Raw genomic sequence first — 16,733 nt, 5'->3', positions numbered from 1 at the left:
TTGTTATCCTTGGGAAAATAAAAATGTGGGGGGCTAAAAATCATTTTTGTGGGAAAAATAAAAAATTTTTATTTTCGCGGCTCTGCGTTGTAAACTGCAGTGAAACACTTGGGGGTTCAAAGTTCTCACAACATTTCTAGATAAATTCCTTGGGAGGTCTATTTTCCAATATGCGGTCACTTGTGGGGGGTTTGTACTGTTTGGGTACATCAGGGGCTCTGCAAATGCAACGTGACACCTGCAGACCAATTCATCTAAGTCTGTATTCCAAATGGCGCTCCTTCCCTTCCTAGCTCTGCCATGCGCCCAAACAGTGGTTCCCCCCCACATATGGGGTATCAGCGTACTCAGAACAAATTGGATAACAACTTTTGGTGTCCAATTTATCCTGTTACTCTTGTGAAAATACAAAACTGGGGGCTAAAATATCATTTTTGTGAAAAAAAAAAGAATTTTTATTTTTACGGCTCTGCGTTATAAACTGTAGTGAAACACTTAGGGGTTCAAAATTCTCACAACACATCTAGATAAGTTCCTTGGGAACTCTAGTTTCCAATATGGGGTCACTTGTGGGGGGTTTCTACTGTTTGGGTACATCAGGGGCTTTGCAAATGCAACGTGACGCCTGCAGACCAATCCATCTAAGTCTGTATTCCAAATGGCGCTCCTTCCCTTCCGAGCTCTGCCATGCGCCCAAACAGTGGTTCCCCCCCACATATGGGGTATCGGCGTACTCAGGACAAATTGGAGAACAACTTTTGGGGTCCAATTTATCCTGTTACCCTTGTGAAAATACAAAACTGGGGACTAAAATTCATTTTTGTGAAAAAAAAAAGAATTTTTATTTTTACGGCTCTGCGTTATAAACTGTAGTGAAACACTTGGGGGCTCAAAGCTCTCAAAACACATCTAGATAAGTTCCTTAGGGGGTCTACTTTCCAAAATGGTGTCACTTGTGGGTGGTTTCAATGTTTAGGCACATCAGGGGCTCTCCAAACGCAACATGGCGTCCCTTCTCAATTTTGCATTGAAAAGTCAAATGGCGCTCCTTCCATTCCGAGCTGTGCCATGCGCCCAAACAATGGTTTACACCCACATATGGGGCATCAGCATACTCCGGACAAATTGCACAACAACTTTTGTGGTCTAATTTCTTCTCTTACCCTTGGGAAAATAAAAAATTGGCGGCAATTTTTGTGAAAAAATATGATTTTTTATTTTTACGACTCTGCATTATACACTTCTATGAAGCACTTGGTGGGTCAAAGTGCTCACCACACATCTAGATAAGTTCCTTAAGGGGTCTACTTTCCAAAATGGTGTCACTTGTGGGGGGTTTCAATGTTTAGGCACATCAGGGGCTCTTCAAACGCAACATCTCAATTCCAGTCAATTTTGCATTGAAAAGTCAAATGGCGCTCCTTTCCTTCCGAGCTCTGCCATGCGCCCAAACAGTGGTTTATCCCCACATATAGGGTATCAATGTACTCAGGACAAATTGTACAACAACTTTTGGGGTCCATTTTCTCCTGTTACCCTTGATAAAATAAAACAAATTGGAGCTGAAATAAATTATGTGTGAAAAAAAGTTAAATGTTCATTTTTATTTAAACATTCCAAAAATTCCTGTGAAACACCTGAAGGGTTAATAAACTTCTTGAATGTGGTTTTGAGCACCACTAGCATGAAGTACAATATGTCACAAGAAAACAGTGTCAGAATTGCCAAGATCCGTTGAAGCGTTCCAGAGTTATAACCTCATAAAGGGACAGTGGTCAGAATTGTAAAAATTGGCCCGGTCATTAACGTGCAAACCACCCTCGGGGCTTAAGGGGTTAAAACAATTTTTTTGTGGTAAAAATGTAATTATTTTTTCTTCACAGCCCAATTGTATAAAATTCTGTGACACACCTGTGGTCTCAAAATGGTCACTGCACCCTAAGATTAATTCAGCAAGAGGTGTGTTTTGTAAAATGGGTCACTTATGAGGAGTTCTGCTTTTCTGGCACCTCAGGGGCTCTCCCAGTGGGTCATGGTACCTGCAAATCAAAGGAGTAAAATATGCATTATAATATGGTTCTCCTTCTCTTCTGAGCTTTGCGCTGTGCCTGAAAAGTATTTTCCGTTTATATATATAAGGTAAAAATAAATAACTTGGCACTCAACTTGGTGGATAGTGGTAGTTAAGAAAAACAAAATTTATTACTTTCGAGTAGCAGTCCAGAATATTAAGACGTTTCGGTCATTTACAACAGACCTTCTTCAGTAAACTGCACGAATATATAACAGTGTATTACAATTACAATGTTGGAAATCAAACAAAGAAATCAAAATAAGATAAATCTCAGAAACAAAAACACAATCAAAAAATAAGTGATGGAGGGGAAGGAAGGAAGGAGAGGAAAGGAAAATATTATATTTTTACATACCCGACTGCTATAAAGGTGAGGTATAGATGATCCTAGTGTAAGTATATATAGAAGACAGAGGGGTCCCATGTAAGAATCCCAATAGGACCTATCTGATAGCGGCCAAATAGCCTGGAATAGTAGAACAATGTATTAGGACCAGTGCCATATAGGTGGATTGGGTATATGTAGGAGATGTATATATATAAATGTATGCATATATACACTAACCCAGATTGTAAGTCATCAGTATTCATCCACTCCAGGATAAGAAAGAATGTAATAGGGGACACGGAGCTGCAAGGGTAGAATAGTGGGAATTAAGTCTCAAATAGTGAGACTAAACTATAGCAGGAATTAAATCATTAATAGTGAGATTAGACCATAGGAAAACATGAAGGAGCAAGAATCTCACCTAATAAAGATGTCAAGAGGAGTATATGACCTCAAAAGTAATTTCACATGTGTGGCAGAGCAGTATATCCAGCGTTTAACACAAGTAACAGAGTAGTTGATACTCCAAACTAATGGAGAGCTGGAAAAAATAAGTTATATGATTTGCCATAAAGGAGGATTCCAACAGACAAAGAGGACTAAATATTATATATATATATGTACACACACAGTTTATGTAGCTCACCATATAAAGAAAAAGTCCGAAGGAAATGGGAGCTAGAAACACCCTCTTGTAGGTTAAACTAATGGGCACAGGCAGCTCCTAGGAAAATACATGAAATGGAAGCTAATAGTATAATGACCCCCAAATGTAGGGATAAAGTTGCAAGTGCAGAGCAAGAGCGACTGTAGTAACTTACCGATATAAAGTGAGTGGCGGGCGTACATCAATGCGGTGTCCACCGCTAATTGAATGCAGACCTAAGAACGGAGCCACACTATGTAGCGGTAGGGCGGGACTATAACCGGAAGAAAGTCTAACCGGAAGTGGCGCGGCGCCTCTTGGGACATGTAGTTCTAAAATCGGCTGGGGCCGGAACTAAGGACGCCGTATGTGTCGCGGCTGAAAGCGGGGGGCGTGTCCTAGATTGCCGGAAGTAAACCGGAAATATCGCGGCGCATCTCGGGACATGTAGTTCTAGAAACGGCAATAGCCCGAACTACGTATATAAAGGGAAAAAGAATGCCGTGTGTAGCGTGGCCAAAGTAAGGGGGCATGTAATAAATGACAGGAACAACCGAAATTGGAGCAGCACTATGTAATAAAGGAAATGCCTACAAATATACGATATATAATATAATATAGGGGCCACAATGGAAAAGCACTAATATGGCAGGTTATATATATAGGACAATATAGCATGAATGTAGAAGTAGATCGAAGTACAGACCATATAAGAGACAGGGGATAGAAGTAATAGAATAACAATAGATGCAGTCGGGTAGGGAACAAGGGAAAGGAAAATCCAGGGAGGGGGAGGGGGCAGGCAGTGATTTGCATGATGAGCGTCAATATAGGCGGCTCTGTAAAGAAGAACAAGCTAATTAGTAAATGACAAATTGTATAGATTCTATATAGCATATAACATAATCGACAATAAATTGGTCTCTGTAAGGAAGCGGATAAGGTATTATAAAACGGCATGACCCAACTGTGTGGATCACGGGATGCTTGGCCTGGAGGAGAACTACTATTTGACCATAATATAACATTTAAATAAATGCCAGTGGATCATATTCCCTGTTAAGGCCTTTAGGAGACAAGGTTTGTAGTTCATGGATCCAGTAGGCCTCCTTCTTTTTAAGGAGGTGGATCCTGTTCCCACCCCGTCTCTGTACTGGGATATGTTCCAACACCTGGAATCTCAGTTGTGATATGTTGTGGCCCTTTGACACGAAATGGGATGGGAGTGGTAGAAGTAAATTCTGACAACGAATCGTGGACTTATGTTTAGAAATACGTGATCTAATAGGTTGTGTAGTCTCGCCAATATATAAGAGGCCACAGGGACACTTGATCGCATATATGACAAAAGATGAGTCACAGGTAAAAAATCCTTTGATATTATATCTCTTACCAGAGTGGGGATGATGGAACGTGTCGCCCTTGATAACACTGTTGCACTGATTGCAATGCAGACATGGAAAGGTACCATGTTTAGGTTGTGTAAGGAATCGTTGGGTGTTGTCCTTATTAGTACCTAGATCCGCTCTGATCAGTGTGTCGCGTATGTTCGTGGGGCGTTTATAGCAAGGTAAGAAATGGTCTTGAAATTCTGGGATTTGTGGGTGGGCAGTTCGTAGTAGGTTCCAATGACGTCTGATCTTGTGGTGCAGGATGTGTACATACGGATGATACACATGTACAAAGGGTACTCTTTTGTTATTGAGGGGACGTTTTGTGACGCGGGGAGTAATAGCCTCTGTTAGGAGGTCTACAGGATAACCTCTTTCCCTGAACTTGAGAAACATCTCATCAGTTCTGGTCTGTAATAAGTCGGGATCGGTGACTATCCTCTGTACCCGTGTAAATTGTGATCGGGGAATAGATTTTTTAGTGGCAACCGGATGAAGGCTGCTGTAGTGTAACAGACTGTTTCTATCGGTTGACTTGGTGTACAGGTCTGTCTTGAGGTTACCTTGCTCGTCCCTAAAGATTAGAGTGTCAAGGAAACTAACTTTTTCTGTGCTACTTGTCATAGTGAACATTAGTCCTGGCCAGGCCGTATTTAATGTATGTAGAAATAAGTCCAAAGTCTGTGATGTGCCAGTCCATAGACAGAAGACGTCGTCTATGTAGCGTCTCCAAAAGGGACAGTGGGCTTGAAATAGGGGGTCCGGGTAAACAATCTCCTCCTCAAAGAGGGCCATGTAACTGTTGGCATATGGCGGAGCCACGTTTGATCCCATGGCGGTCCCTTTAATTTGTAAGTAAAACTGGTCCTCAAACATGAAAAAATTCCTAGTAAGGACTATTGTTAGTAAATCCAAACAGAGATTGATCACATCAGGGTGGAGTGAAGAGTTAGTGAGAAGATGTCTTACGCTAAGGATCCCTTGTGCATGGGGAATAGATGTATAAAGGTCTTTGACATCTAGAGAGACTAGTAGGAGATCAGTAGGAAGAGGGTCTAGATTCCGTAATTGGCGTAAAAAGTCACCTGTGTCAAGGAGAAATGATGGAGATGAGCGTATAAGAGGTGTCAAGACTTTCTCTAGAAAGATGGCTAATGGAGAGAGTATGGACTCTGTAGAGGCTACTATTGGGCGGCCTGGTGGATGTTCAAGATTTTTGTGAATCTTGGGCAGTATGTAAAATACCGGAGTGATTGGAAAGTCCTTGGTTAGATACTCTTTTGTTTTGCCATCAATGACACCCTTTTCCACATAGGGATCCAGAGTGTCTTTGATGAGATTCCTAGTCATGATGGTGGGGTCACCTGGTAGCGGGCGATATATAGTATCGTCTCTTAGCTGTCGATATATCTCCTTTGTATATTCGGATTTATTCATAATCACTATAGCCCCGCCTTTATCAGCTGGCTTAATGATAATCTCCTTATCGTTTCTTAGTGTCTGTAGTGCTTGGAAATCCGGGGCACTAAGATTAGTAGACGTGTGTAGTTTGTGTGTCTCAATGTCTTGACGGAGTTGAGAAAAAGACTGTTCAATAATGCCAATGAAGGCTTCAACTGCATGTGAGGACCTAGGTGGTCTATATGTGCTCCTATTACGTAAGCCCAGACTATGTGATGAGATCAGAGATCTAGGGGAATCTGAGGTGGTAACAGGAGTCGCCTCTGAGGAGTCGAAGTGTACTAATAGTCTCAAGCGGCGGTAGAAACGATGTAAGTCCATGTCCATTGTAAATGTGTCAAACTTATAAGAAGGGCAAAACGAAAGACCCTTCTGCAGGACACTGTGTTCCGCAATGCTGAGAGTCTTTGTAGAAATGTTAATTACCAACGGTGTTTTACCTGGGATCGAGTCACCCTGTAAAAGTCCGCGTCTCTTCCTTCGTTGACTCCTCCTCGTCCTCTTCTTCTTTGTTGCGGTTGTCGTCTTCTCCGCTGGCCTAAAAAAGCGTTGGAACCACTGGGATTGTTACGTCTATCGGATTCCGAACCTGAGGTGGAAAGGTCAATGGAGGAATGAAAATCAGATTTGGTCGTGTTAGACTGAAAAGTTGTTCTGTCCTGCCAGCGGTAGACACGGTTATTTTGATAATCATCGGCGTCTCTCTGGAATTTAGATCGCTTTCTGTATTCAGTATCACGTCTATGTTGGTCAGTGACTGTTTTGAGGCGAGTTTTTAAGGCCTCAAGTTCTTCAACTGTGCTGGAGGATGATAGTTGCATCTCAATATTTTTGATAATGTCTTTACTGGAAGCAATAGCTTTCTGTAGATGTTCAACAGTAAGAGTCATTAAGTCAAACGAGCATTTATTCAGTATTTGCTCATATTTCTGACAAAATTCCTGACAGTCCCCAAACAAAGTGGGACGGAGAGGAACTCTCAAACCCCTGGGAATTCTCTTCACTCGTAGGTATTCGGTGAGAGTAGCGCAATGTAACTCTAAATTGATCTGGTGTCTTTGTTCACGTTCCAGGTCCCTCCCTCTCGTTTCTCTCGGAGGTGTTTTGAGGAAATCACTAGGGAGATTTAACTTAGAGAGTATGGTATTAGTTTCATCAAGGTTATATGAAAATGTCAAAGATGACATAGCAGACAGCGTGCTCGCGTAGAGGAAGTCAATAGTAAAGTATAGCGCGGCACAGCTGTGTCGGTGCTCAAGAGAGGTTTCCCACACCAGTAAATAGAAGTAAAAATAAATAACTTGGCACTCAACTTGGTGGATAGTGGTAGTTAAGAAAAACAAAATTTATTACTTTCGAGTAGCAGTCCAGAATATTAAGACGTTTCGGTCATTTACAACAGACCTTCTTCAGTAAACTGCACGAATATATAACAGTGTATTACAATTACAATGTTGGAAATCAAACAAAGAAATCAAAATAAGATAAATCTCAGAAACAAAAACACAATCAAAAAATAAGTGATGGAGGGGAAGGAAGGAAGGAGAGGAAAGGAAAATATTATATTTTTACATACCCGACTGCTATAAAGGTGAGGTATAGATGATCCTAGTGTAAGTATATATAGAAGACAGAGGGGTCCCATGTAAGAATCCCAATAGGACCTATCTGATAGCGGCCAAATAGCCTGGAATAGTAGAACAATGTATTAGGACCAGTGCCATATAGGTGGATTGGGTATATGTAGGAGATGTATATATATAAATGTATGCATATATACACTAACCCAGATTGTAAGTCATCAGTATTCATCCACTCCAGGATAAGAAAGAATGTAATAGGGGACACGGAGCTGCAAGGGTAGAATAGTGGGAATTAAGTCTCAAATAGTGAGACTAAACTATAGCAGGAATTAAATCATTAATAGTGAGATTAGACCATAGGAAAACATGAAGGAGCAAGAATCTCACCTAATAAAGATGTCAAGAGGAGTATATGACCTCAAAAGTAATTTCACATGTGTGGCAGAGCAGTATATCCAGCGTTTAACACAAGTAACAGAGTAGTTGATACTCCAAACTAATGGAGAGCTGGAAAAAATAAGTTATATGATTTGCCATTAAGGAGGATTCCAACAGACAAAGAGGACTAAATATTATATATATATATGTACACACACAGTTTATGTAGCTCACCATATAAAGAAAAAGTCCGAAGGAAATGGGAGCTAGAAACACCCTCTTGTAGGTTAAACTAATGGGCACAGGCAGCTCCTAGGAAAATACATGAAATGGAAGCTAATAGTATAATGACCCCCAAATGTAGGGATAAAGTTGCAAGTGCAGAGCAAGAGCGACTGTAGTAACTTACCGATATAAAGTGAGTGGCGGGCGTACATCAATGCGGTGTCCACCGCTAATTGAATGCAGACCTAAGAACGGAGCCACACTATGTAGCGGTAGGGCGGGACTATAACCGGAAGAAAGTCTAACCGGAAGTGGCGCGGCGCCTCTTGGGACATGTAGTTCTAAAATCGGCTGGGGCCGGAACTAAGGACGCCGTATGTGTCGCGGCTGAAAGCGGGGGGCGTGTCCTAGATTGCCGGAAGTAAACCGGAAATATCGCGGCGCATCTCGGGACATGTAGTTCTAGAAACGGCAATAGCCCGAACTACGTATATAAAGGGAAAAAGAATGCCGTGTGTAGCGTGGCCAAAGTAAGGGGGCATGTAATAAATGACAGGAACAACCGAAATTGGAGCAGCACTATGTAATAAAGGAAATGCCTACAAATATACGATATATAATATAATATAGGGGCCACAATGGAAAAGCACTAATATGGCAGGTTATATATATAGGACAATATAGCATGAATGTAGAAGTAGATCGAAGTACAGACCATATAAGAGACAGGGGATAGAAGTAATAGAATAACAATAGATGCAGTCGGGTAGGGAACAAGGGAAAGGAAAATCCAGGGAGGGGGATTTGGACTTATTTCTACATACATTAAATACGGCCTGGCCAGGACTAATGTTCACTATGACAAGTAGCACAGAAAAAGTTAGTTTCCTTGACACTCTAATCTTTAGGGACGAGCAAGGTAACCTCAAGACAGACCTGTACACCAAGTCAACCGATAGAAACAGTCTGTTACACTACAGCAGCCTTCATCCGGTTGCCACTAAAAAATCTATTCCCCGATCACAATTTACACGGGTACAGAGGATAGTCACCGATCCCGACTTATTACAGACCAGAACTGATGAGATGTTTCTCAAGTTCAGGGAAAGAGGTTATCCTGTAGACCTCCTAACAGAGGCTATTACTCCCCGCGTCACAAAACGTCCCCTCAATAACAAAAGAGTACCCTTTGTACATGTGTATCATCCGTATGTACACATCCTGCACCACAAGATCAGACGTCATTGGAACCTACTACGAACTGCCCACCCACAAATCCCAGAATTTCAAGACCATTTCTTACCTTGCTATAAACGCCCCACGAACATACGCGACACACTGATCAGAGCGGATCTAGGTACTAATAAGGACAACACCCAACGATTCCTTACACAACCTAAACATGGTACCTTTCCATGTCTGCATTGCAATCAGTGCAACAGTGTTATCAAGGGCGACACGTTCCATCATCCCCACTCTGGTAAGAGATATAATATCAAAGGATTTTTTACCTGTGACTCATCTTTTGTCATATATGCGATCAAGTGTCCCTGTGGCCTCTTATATATTGGCGAGACTACACAACCTATTAGATCACGTATTTCTAAACATAAGTCCACGATTCGTTGTCAGAATTTACTTCTACCACTCCCATCCCATTTCGTGTCAAAGGGCCACAACATATCACAACTGAGATTCCAGGTGTTGGAACATATCCCAGTACAGAGACGGGGTGGGAACAGGATCCACCTCCTTAAAAAGAAGGAGGCCTACTGGATCCATGAACTACAAACCTTGTCTCCTAAAGGCCTTAACAGGGAATATGATCCACTGGCATTTATTTAAATGTTATATTATGGTCAAATAGTAGTTCTCCTCCAGGCCAAGCATCCCGTGATCCACACAGTTGGGTCATGCCGTTTTATAATACCTTATCCGCTTCCTTACAGAGACCAATTTATTGTCGATTATGTTATATGCTATATAGAATCTATACAATTTGTCATTTACTAATTAGCTTGTTCTTCTTTACAGAGCCGCCTATATTGACGCTCATCATGCAAATCACTGCCTGCCCCCTCCCCCTCCCTGGATTTTCCTTTCCCTTGTTCCCTACCCGACTGCATCTATTGTTATTCTATTACTTCTATCCCCTGTCTCTTATATGGTCTGTACTTCGATCTACTTCTACATTCATGCTATATTGTCCTATATATATAACCTGCCATATTAGTGCTTTTCCATTGTGGCCCCTATATTATATTATATATCGTATATTTGTAGGCATTTCCTTTATTACATAGTGCTGCTCCAATTTCGGTTGTTCCTGTCATTTATTACATGCCCCCTTACTTTGGCCACGCTACACACGGCATTCTTTTTCCCTTTATATACGTAGTTCGGGCTATTGACGTTTCTAGAACTACATGTCCCGAGATGCGCCGCGATATTTCCGGTTTACTTCCGGCAATCTAGGACACGCCCCCCGCTTTCAGCCGCGACACATACGGCGTCCTTAGTTCCGGCCCCAGCCGATTTTAGAACTACATGTCCCAAGAGGCGCCGCGCCACTTCCGGTTAGACTTTCTTCCGGTTATAGTCCCGCCCTACCGCTACATAGTGTGGCTCCGTTCTTAGGTCTGCATTCAATTAGCGGTGGACACCGCATTGATGTACGCCCGCCACTCACTTTATATCGGTAAGTTACTACAGTCGCTCTTGCTCTGCACTTGCAACTTTATCCCTACATTTGGGGGTCATTATACTATTAGCTTCCATTTCATGTATTTTCCTAGGAGCTGCCTGTGCCCATTAGTTTAACCTACAAGAGGGTGTTTCTAGCTCCCATTTCCTTCGGACTTTTTCTTTATATGGTGAGCTACATAAACTGTGTGTGTACATATATATATATAATATTTAGTCCTCTTTGTCTGTTGGAATCCTCCTTTATGGCAAATCATATAACTTATTTTTTCCAGCTCTCCATTAGTTTGGAGTATCAACTACTCTGTTACTTGTGTTAAACGCTGGATATACTGCTCTGCCACACATGTGAAATTACTTTTGAGGTCATATACTCCTCTTGACATCTTTATTAGGTGAGATTCTTGCTCCTTCATGTTTTCCTATGGTCTAATCTCACTATTAATGATTTAATTCCTGCTATAGTTTAGTCTCACTATTTGAGACTTAATTCCCACTATTCTACCCTTGCAGCTCCGTGTCCCCTATTACATTCTTTCTTATCCTGGAGTGGATGAATACTGATGACTTACAATCTGGGTTAGTGTATATATGCATACATTTATATATATACATCTCCTACATATACCCAATCCACCTATATGGCACTGGTCCTAATACATTGTTCTACTATTCCAGGCTATTTGGCCGCTATCAGATAGGTCCTATTGGGATTCTTACATGGGACCCCTCTGTCTTCTATATATACTTACACTAGGATCATCTATACCTCACCTTTATAGCAGTCGGGTATGTAAAAATATAATATTTTCCTTTCCTCTCCTTCCTTCCTTCCCCTCCATCACTTATTTTTTGATTGTGTTTTTGTTTCTGAGATTTATCTTATTTTGATTTCTTTGTTTGATTTCCAACATTGTAATTGTAATACACTGTTATATATTCGTGCAGTTTACTGAAGAAGGTCTGTTGTAAATGACCGAAACGTCTTAATATTCTGGACTGCTACTCGAAAGTAATAAATTTTGTTTTTCTTAACTACCACTATCCACCAAGTTGAGTGCCAAGTTATTTATTTTTACTTCTATTTACTGGTGTGGGAAACCTCTCTTGAGCACCGACACAGCTGTGCCGCGCTATACTTTACTATTGACTTCCTCTACGCGAGCACGCTGTCTGCTATGTCATCTTTGACATTTTCATATAACCTTGATGAAACTAATACCATACTCTCTAAGTTAAATCTCCCTAGTGATTTCCTCAAAACACCTCCGAGAGAAACGAGAGGGAGGGACCTGGAACGTGAACAAAGACACCAGATCAATTTAGAGTTACATTGCGCTACTCTCACCGAATACCTACGAGTGAAGAGAATTCCCAGGGGTTTGAGAGTTCCTCTCCGTCCCACTTTGTTTGGGGACTGTCAGGAATTTTGTCAGAAATATGAGCAAATACTGAATAAATGCTCGTTTGACTTAATGACTCTTACTGTTGAACATCTACAGAAAGCTATTGCTTCCAGTAAAGACATTATCAAAAATATTGAGACGCAACTATCATCCTCCAGCACAGTTGAAGAACTTGAGGCCTTAAAAACTCGCCTCAAAACAGTCACTGACCAACATAGACGTGATACTGAATACAGAAAGCGATCTAAATTCCAGAGAGACGCCGATGATTATCAAAATAACCGTGTCTACCGCTGGCAGGACAGAACAACTTTTCAGTCTAACACGACCAAATCTGATTTTCATTCCTCCATTGACCTTTCCACCTCAGGTTCGGAATCCGATAGACGTAACAATCCCAGTGGTTCCAACGCTTTTTTAGGCCAGCGGAGAAGACGACAACCGCAACAAAGAAGAAGAGGACGAGGAGGAGTCAACGAAGGAAGAGACGCGGACTTTTACAGGGTGACTCGATCCCAGGTAAAACACCGTTGGTAATTAACATTTCTACAAAGACTCTCAGCATTGCGGAACACAGTGTCCTGCAGAAGGGTCTTTCGTTTTGCCCTTCTTATAAGTTTGACACATTTACAATGGACATGGACTTACATCGTTTCTACCGCCGCTTGAGACTATTAGTACACTTCGACTCCTCAGAGGCGACTCCTGTTACCACCTCAGATTCCCCTAGATCTCTGATCTCATCACATAGTCTGGGCTTACGTAATAGGAGCACATATAGACCACCTAGGTCCTCACATGCAGTTGAAGCCTTCATTGGCATTATTGAACAGTCTTTTTCTCAACTCCGTCAAGACATTGAGACACACAAACTACACACGTCTACTAATCTTAGTGCCCCGGATTTCCAAGCACTACAGACACTAAGAAACGATAAGGAGATTATCATTAAGCCAGCTGATAAAGGCGGGGCTATAGTGATTATGAATAAATCCGAATATACAAAGGAGATATATCGACAGCTAAGAGACGATACTATATATCGCCCGCTACCAGGTGACCCCACCATCATGACTAGGAATCTCATCAAAGACACTCTGGATCCCTATGTGGAAAAGGGTGTCATTGATGGCAAAACAAAAGAGTATCTAACCAAGGACTTTCCAATCACTCCGGTATTTTACATACTGCCCAAGATTCACAAAAATCTTGAACATCCACCAGGCCGCCCAATAGTAGCCTCTACAGAGTCCATACTCTCTCCATTAGCCATCTTTCTAGAGAAAGTCTTGACACCTCTTATACGCTCATCTCCATCATTTCTCCTTGACACAGGTGACTTTTTACGCCAATTACGGAATCTAGACCCTCTTCCTACTGATCTCCTACTAGTCTCTCTAGATGTCAAAGACCTTTATACATCTATTCCCCATGCACAAGGGATCCTTAGCGTAAGACATCTTCTCACTAACTCTTCACTCCACCCTGATGTGATCAATCTCTGTTTGGATTTACTAACAATAGTCCTTACTAGGAATTTTTTCATGTTTGAGGACCAGTTTTACTTACAAATTAAAGGGACCGCCATGGGATCAAACGTGGCTCCGCCATATGCCAACAGTTACATGGCCCTCTTTGAGGAGGAGATTGTTTACCCGGACCCCCTATTTCAAGCCCACTGTCCCTTTTGGAGACGCTACATAGACGACGTCTTCTGTCTATGGACTGGCACATCACAGACTTTGGACTTATTTCTACATACATTAAATACGGCCTGGCCAGGACTAATGTTCACTATGACAAGTAGCACAGAAAAAGTTAGTTTCCTTGACACTCTAATCTTTAGGGACGAGCAAGGTAACCTCAAGACAGACCTGTACACCAAGTCAACCGATAGAAACAGTCTGTTACACTACAGCAGCCTTCATCCGGTTGCCACTAAAAAATCTATTCCCCGATCACAATTTACACGGGTACAGAGGATAGTCACCGATCCCGACTTATTACAGACCAGAACTGATGAGATGTTTCTCAAGTTCAGGGAAAGAGGTTATCCTGTAGACCTCCTAACAGAGGCTATTACTCCCCGCGTCACAAAACGTCCCCTCAATAACAAAAGAGTACCCTTTGTACATGTGTATCATCCGTATGTACACATCCTGCACCACAAGATCAGACGTCATTGGAACCTACTACGAACTGCCCACCCACAAATCCCAGAATTTCAAGACCATTTCTTACCTTGCTATAAACGCCCCACGAACATACGCGACACACTGATCAGAGCGGATCTAGGTACTAATAAGGACAACACCCAACGATTCCTTACACAACCTAAACATGGTACCTTTCCATGTCTGCATTGCAATCAGTGCAACAGTGTTATCAAGGGCGACACGTTCCATCATCCCCACTCTGGTAAGAGATATAATATCAAAGGATTTTTTACCTGTGACTCATCTTTTGTCATATATGCGATCAAGTGTCCCTGTGGCCTCTTATATATTGGCGAGACTACACAACCTATTAGATCACGTATTTCTAAACATAAGTCCACGATTCGTTGTCAGAATTTACTTCTACCACTCCCATCCCATTTCGTGTCAAAGGGCCACAACATATCACAACTGAGATTCCAGGTGTTGGAACATATCCCAGTACAGAGACGGGGTGGGAACAGGATCCACCTCCTTAAAAAGAAGGAGGCCTACTGGATCCATGAACTACAAACCTTGTCTCCTAAAGGCCTTAACAGGGAATATGATCCACTGGCATTTATTTAAATGTTATATTATGGTCAAATAGTAGTTCTCCTCCAGGCCAAGCATCCCGTGATCCACACAGTTGGGTCATGCCGTTTTATAATACCTTATCCGCTTCCTTACAGAGACCAATTTATTGTCGATTATGTTATATGCTATATAGAATCTATACAATTTGTCATTTACTAATTAGCTTGTTCTTCTTTACAGAGCCGCCTATATTGACGCTCATCATGCAAATCACTGCCTGCCCCCTCCCCCTCCCTGGATTTTCCTTTCCCTTGTTCCCTACCCGACTGCATCTATTGTTATTCTATTACTTCTATCCCCTGTCTCTTATATGGTCTGTACTTCGATCTACTTCTACATTCATGCTATATTGTCCTATATATATAACCTGCCATATTAGTGCTTTTCCATTGTGGCCCCTATATTATATTATATATCGTATATTTGTAGGCATTTCCTTTATTACATAGTGCTGCTCCAATTTCGGTTGTTCCTGTCATTTATTACATGCCCCCTTACTTTGGCCACGCTACACACGGCATTCTTTTTCCCTTTATATACGTAGTTCGGGCTATTGCCGTTTCTAGAACTACATGTCCCGAGATGCGCCGCGATATTTCCGGTTTACTTCCGGCAATCTAGGACACGCCCCCCGCTTTCAGCCGCGACACATACGGCGTCCTTAGTTCCGGCCCCAGCCGATTTTAGAACTACATGTCCCAAGAGGCGCCGCGCCACTTCCGGTTAGACTTTCTTCCGGTTATAGTCCCGCCCTACCGCTACATAGTGTGGCTCCGTTCTTAGGTCTGCATTCAATTAGCGGTGGACACCGCATTGATGTACGCCCGCCACTCACTTTATATCGGTAAGTTACTACAGTCGCTCTTGCTCTGCACTTGCAACTTTATCCCTACATTTGGGGGTCATTATACTATTAGCTTCCATTTCATGTATTTTCCTAGGAGCTGCCTGTGCCCATTAGTTTAACCTACAAGAGGGTGTTTCTAGCTCCCATTTCCTTCGGACTTTTTCTTTATATGGTGAGCTACATAAACTGTGTGTGTACATATATATATATAATATTTAGTCCTCTTTGTCTGTTGGAATCCTCCTTTATGGCAAATCATATAACTTATTTTTTCCAGCTCTCCATTAGTTTGGAGTATCAACTACTCTGTTACTTGTGTTAAACGCTGGATATACTGCTCTGCCACACATGTGAAATTACTTTTGAGGTCATATACTCCTCTTGACATCTTTATTAGGTGAGATTCTTGCTCCTTCATGTTTTCCTATGGTCTAATCTCACTATTAATGATTTAATTCCTGCTATAGTTTAGTCTCACTATTTGAGACTTAATTCCCACTATTCTACCCTTGCAGCTCCGTGTCCCCTATTACATTCTTTCTTATCCTGGAGTGGATGAATACTGATGACTTACAATCTGGGTTAGTGTATATATGCATACATTTATATATATACATCTCCTACATATACCCAATCCACCTATATGGCACTGGTCCTAATACATTGTTCTACTATTCCAGGCTATTTGGCCGCTATCAGATAGGTCCTATTGGGATTCTTACATGGGACCCCTCTGTCTTCTATATATACTTACACTAGGATCATCTATACCTCACCTTTATAGCAGTCGGGTATGTAAAAATATAATATTTTCCTTTCCTCTCCTTCCTTCCTTCCCCTCCATCACTTATTTTTTGATTGTGTTTTTGTTTCTGAGATTTATCTTATTTTGATTTCTT

The sequence above is a fragment of the Ranitomeya imitator genome, chromosome 5, assembly GCF_032444005.1.
Source record: "Ranitomeya imitator isolate aRanImi1 chromosome 5, aRanImi1.pri, whole genome shotgun sequence".
Lineage (NCBI taxonomy): Eukaryota > Metazoa > Chordata > Amphibia > Anura > Dendrobatidae > Ranitomeya > Ranitomeya imitator.
Note: the sequence above shows the minus strand (reverse complement) of the source record.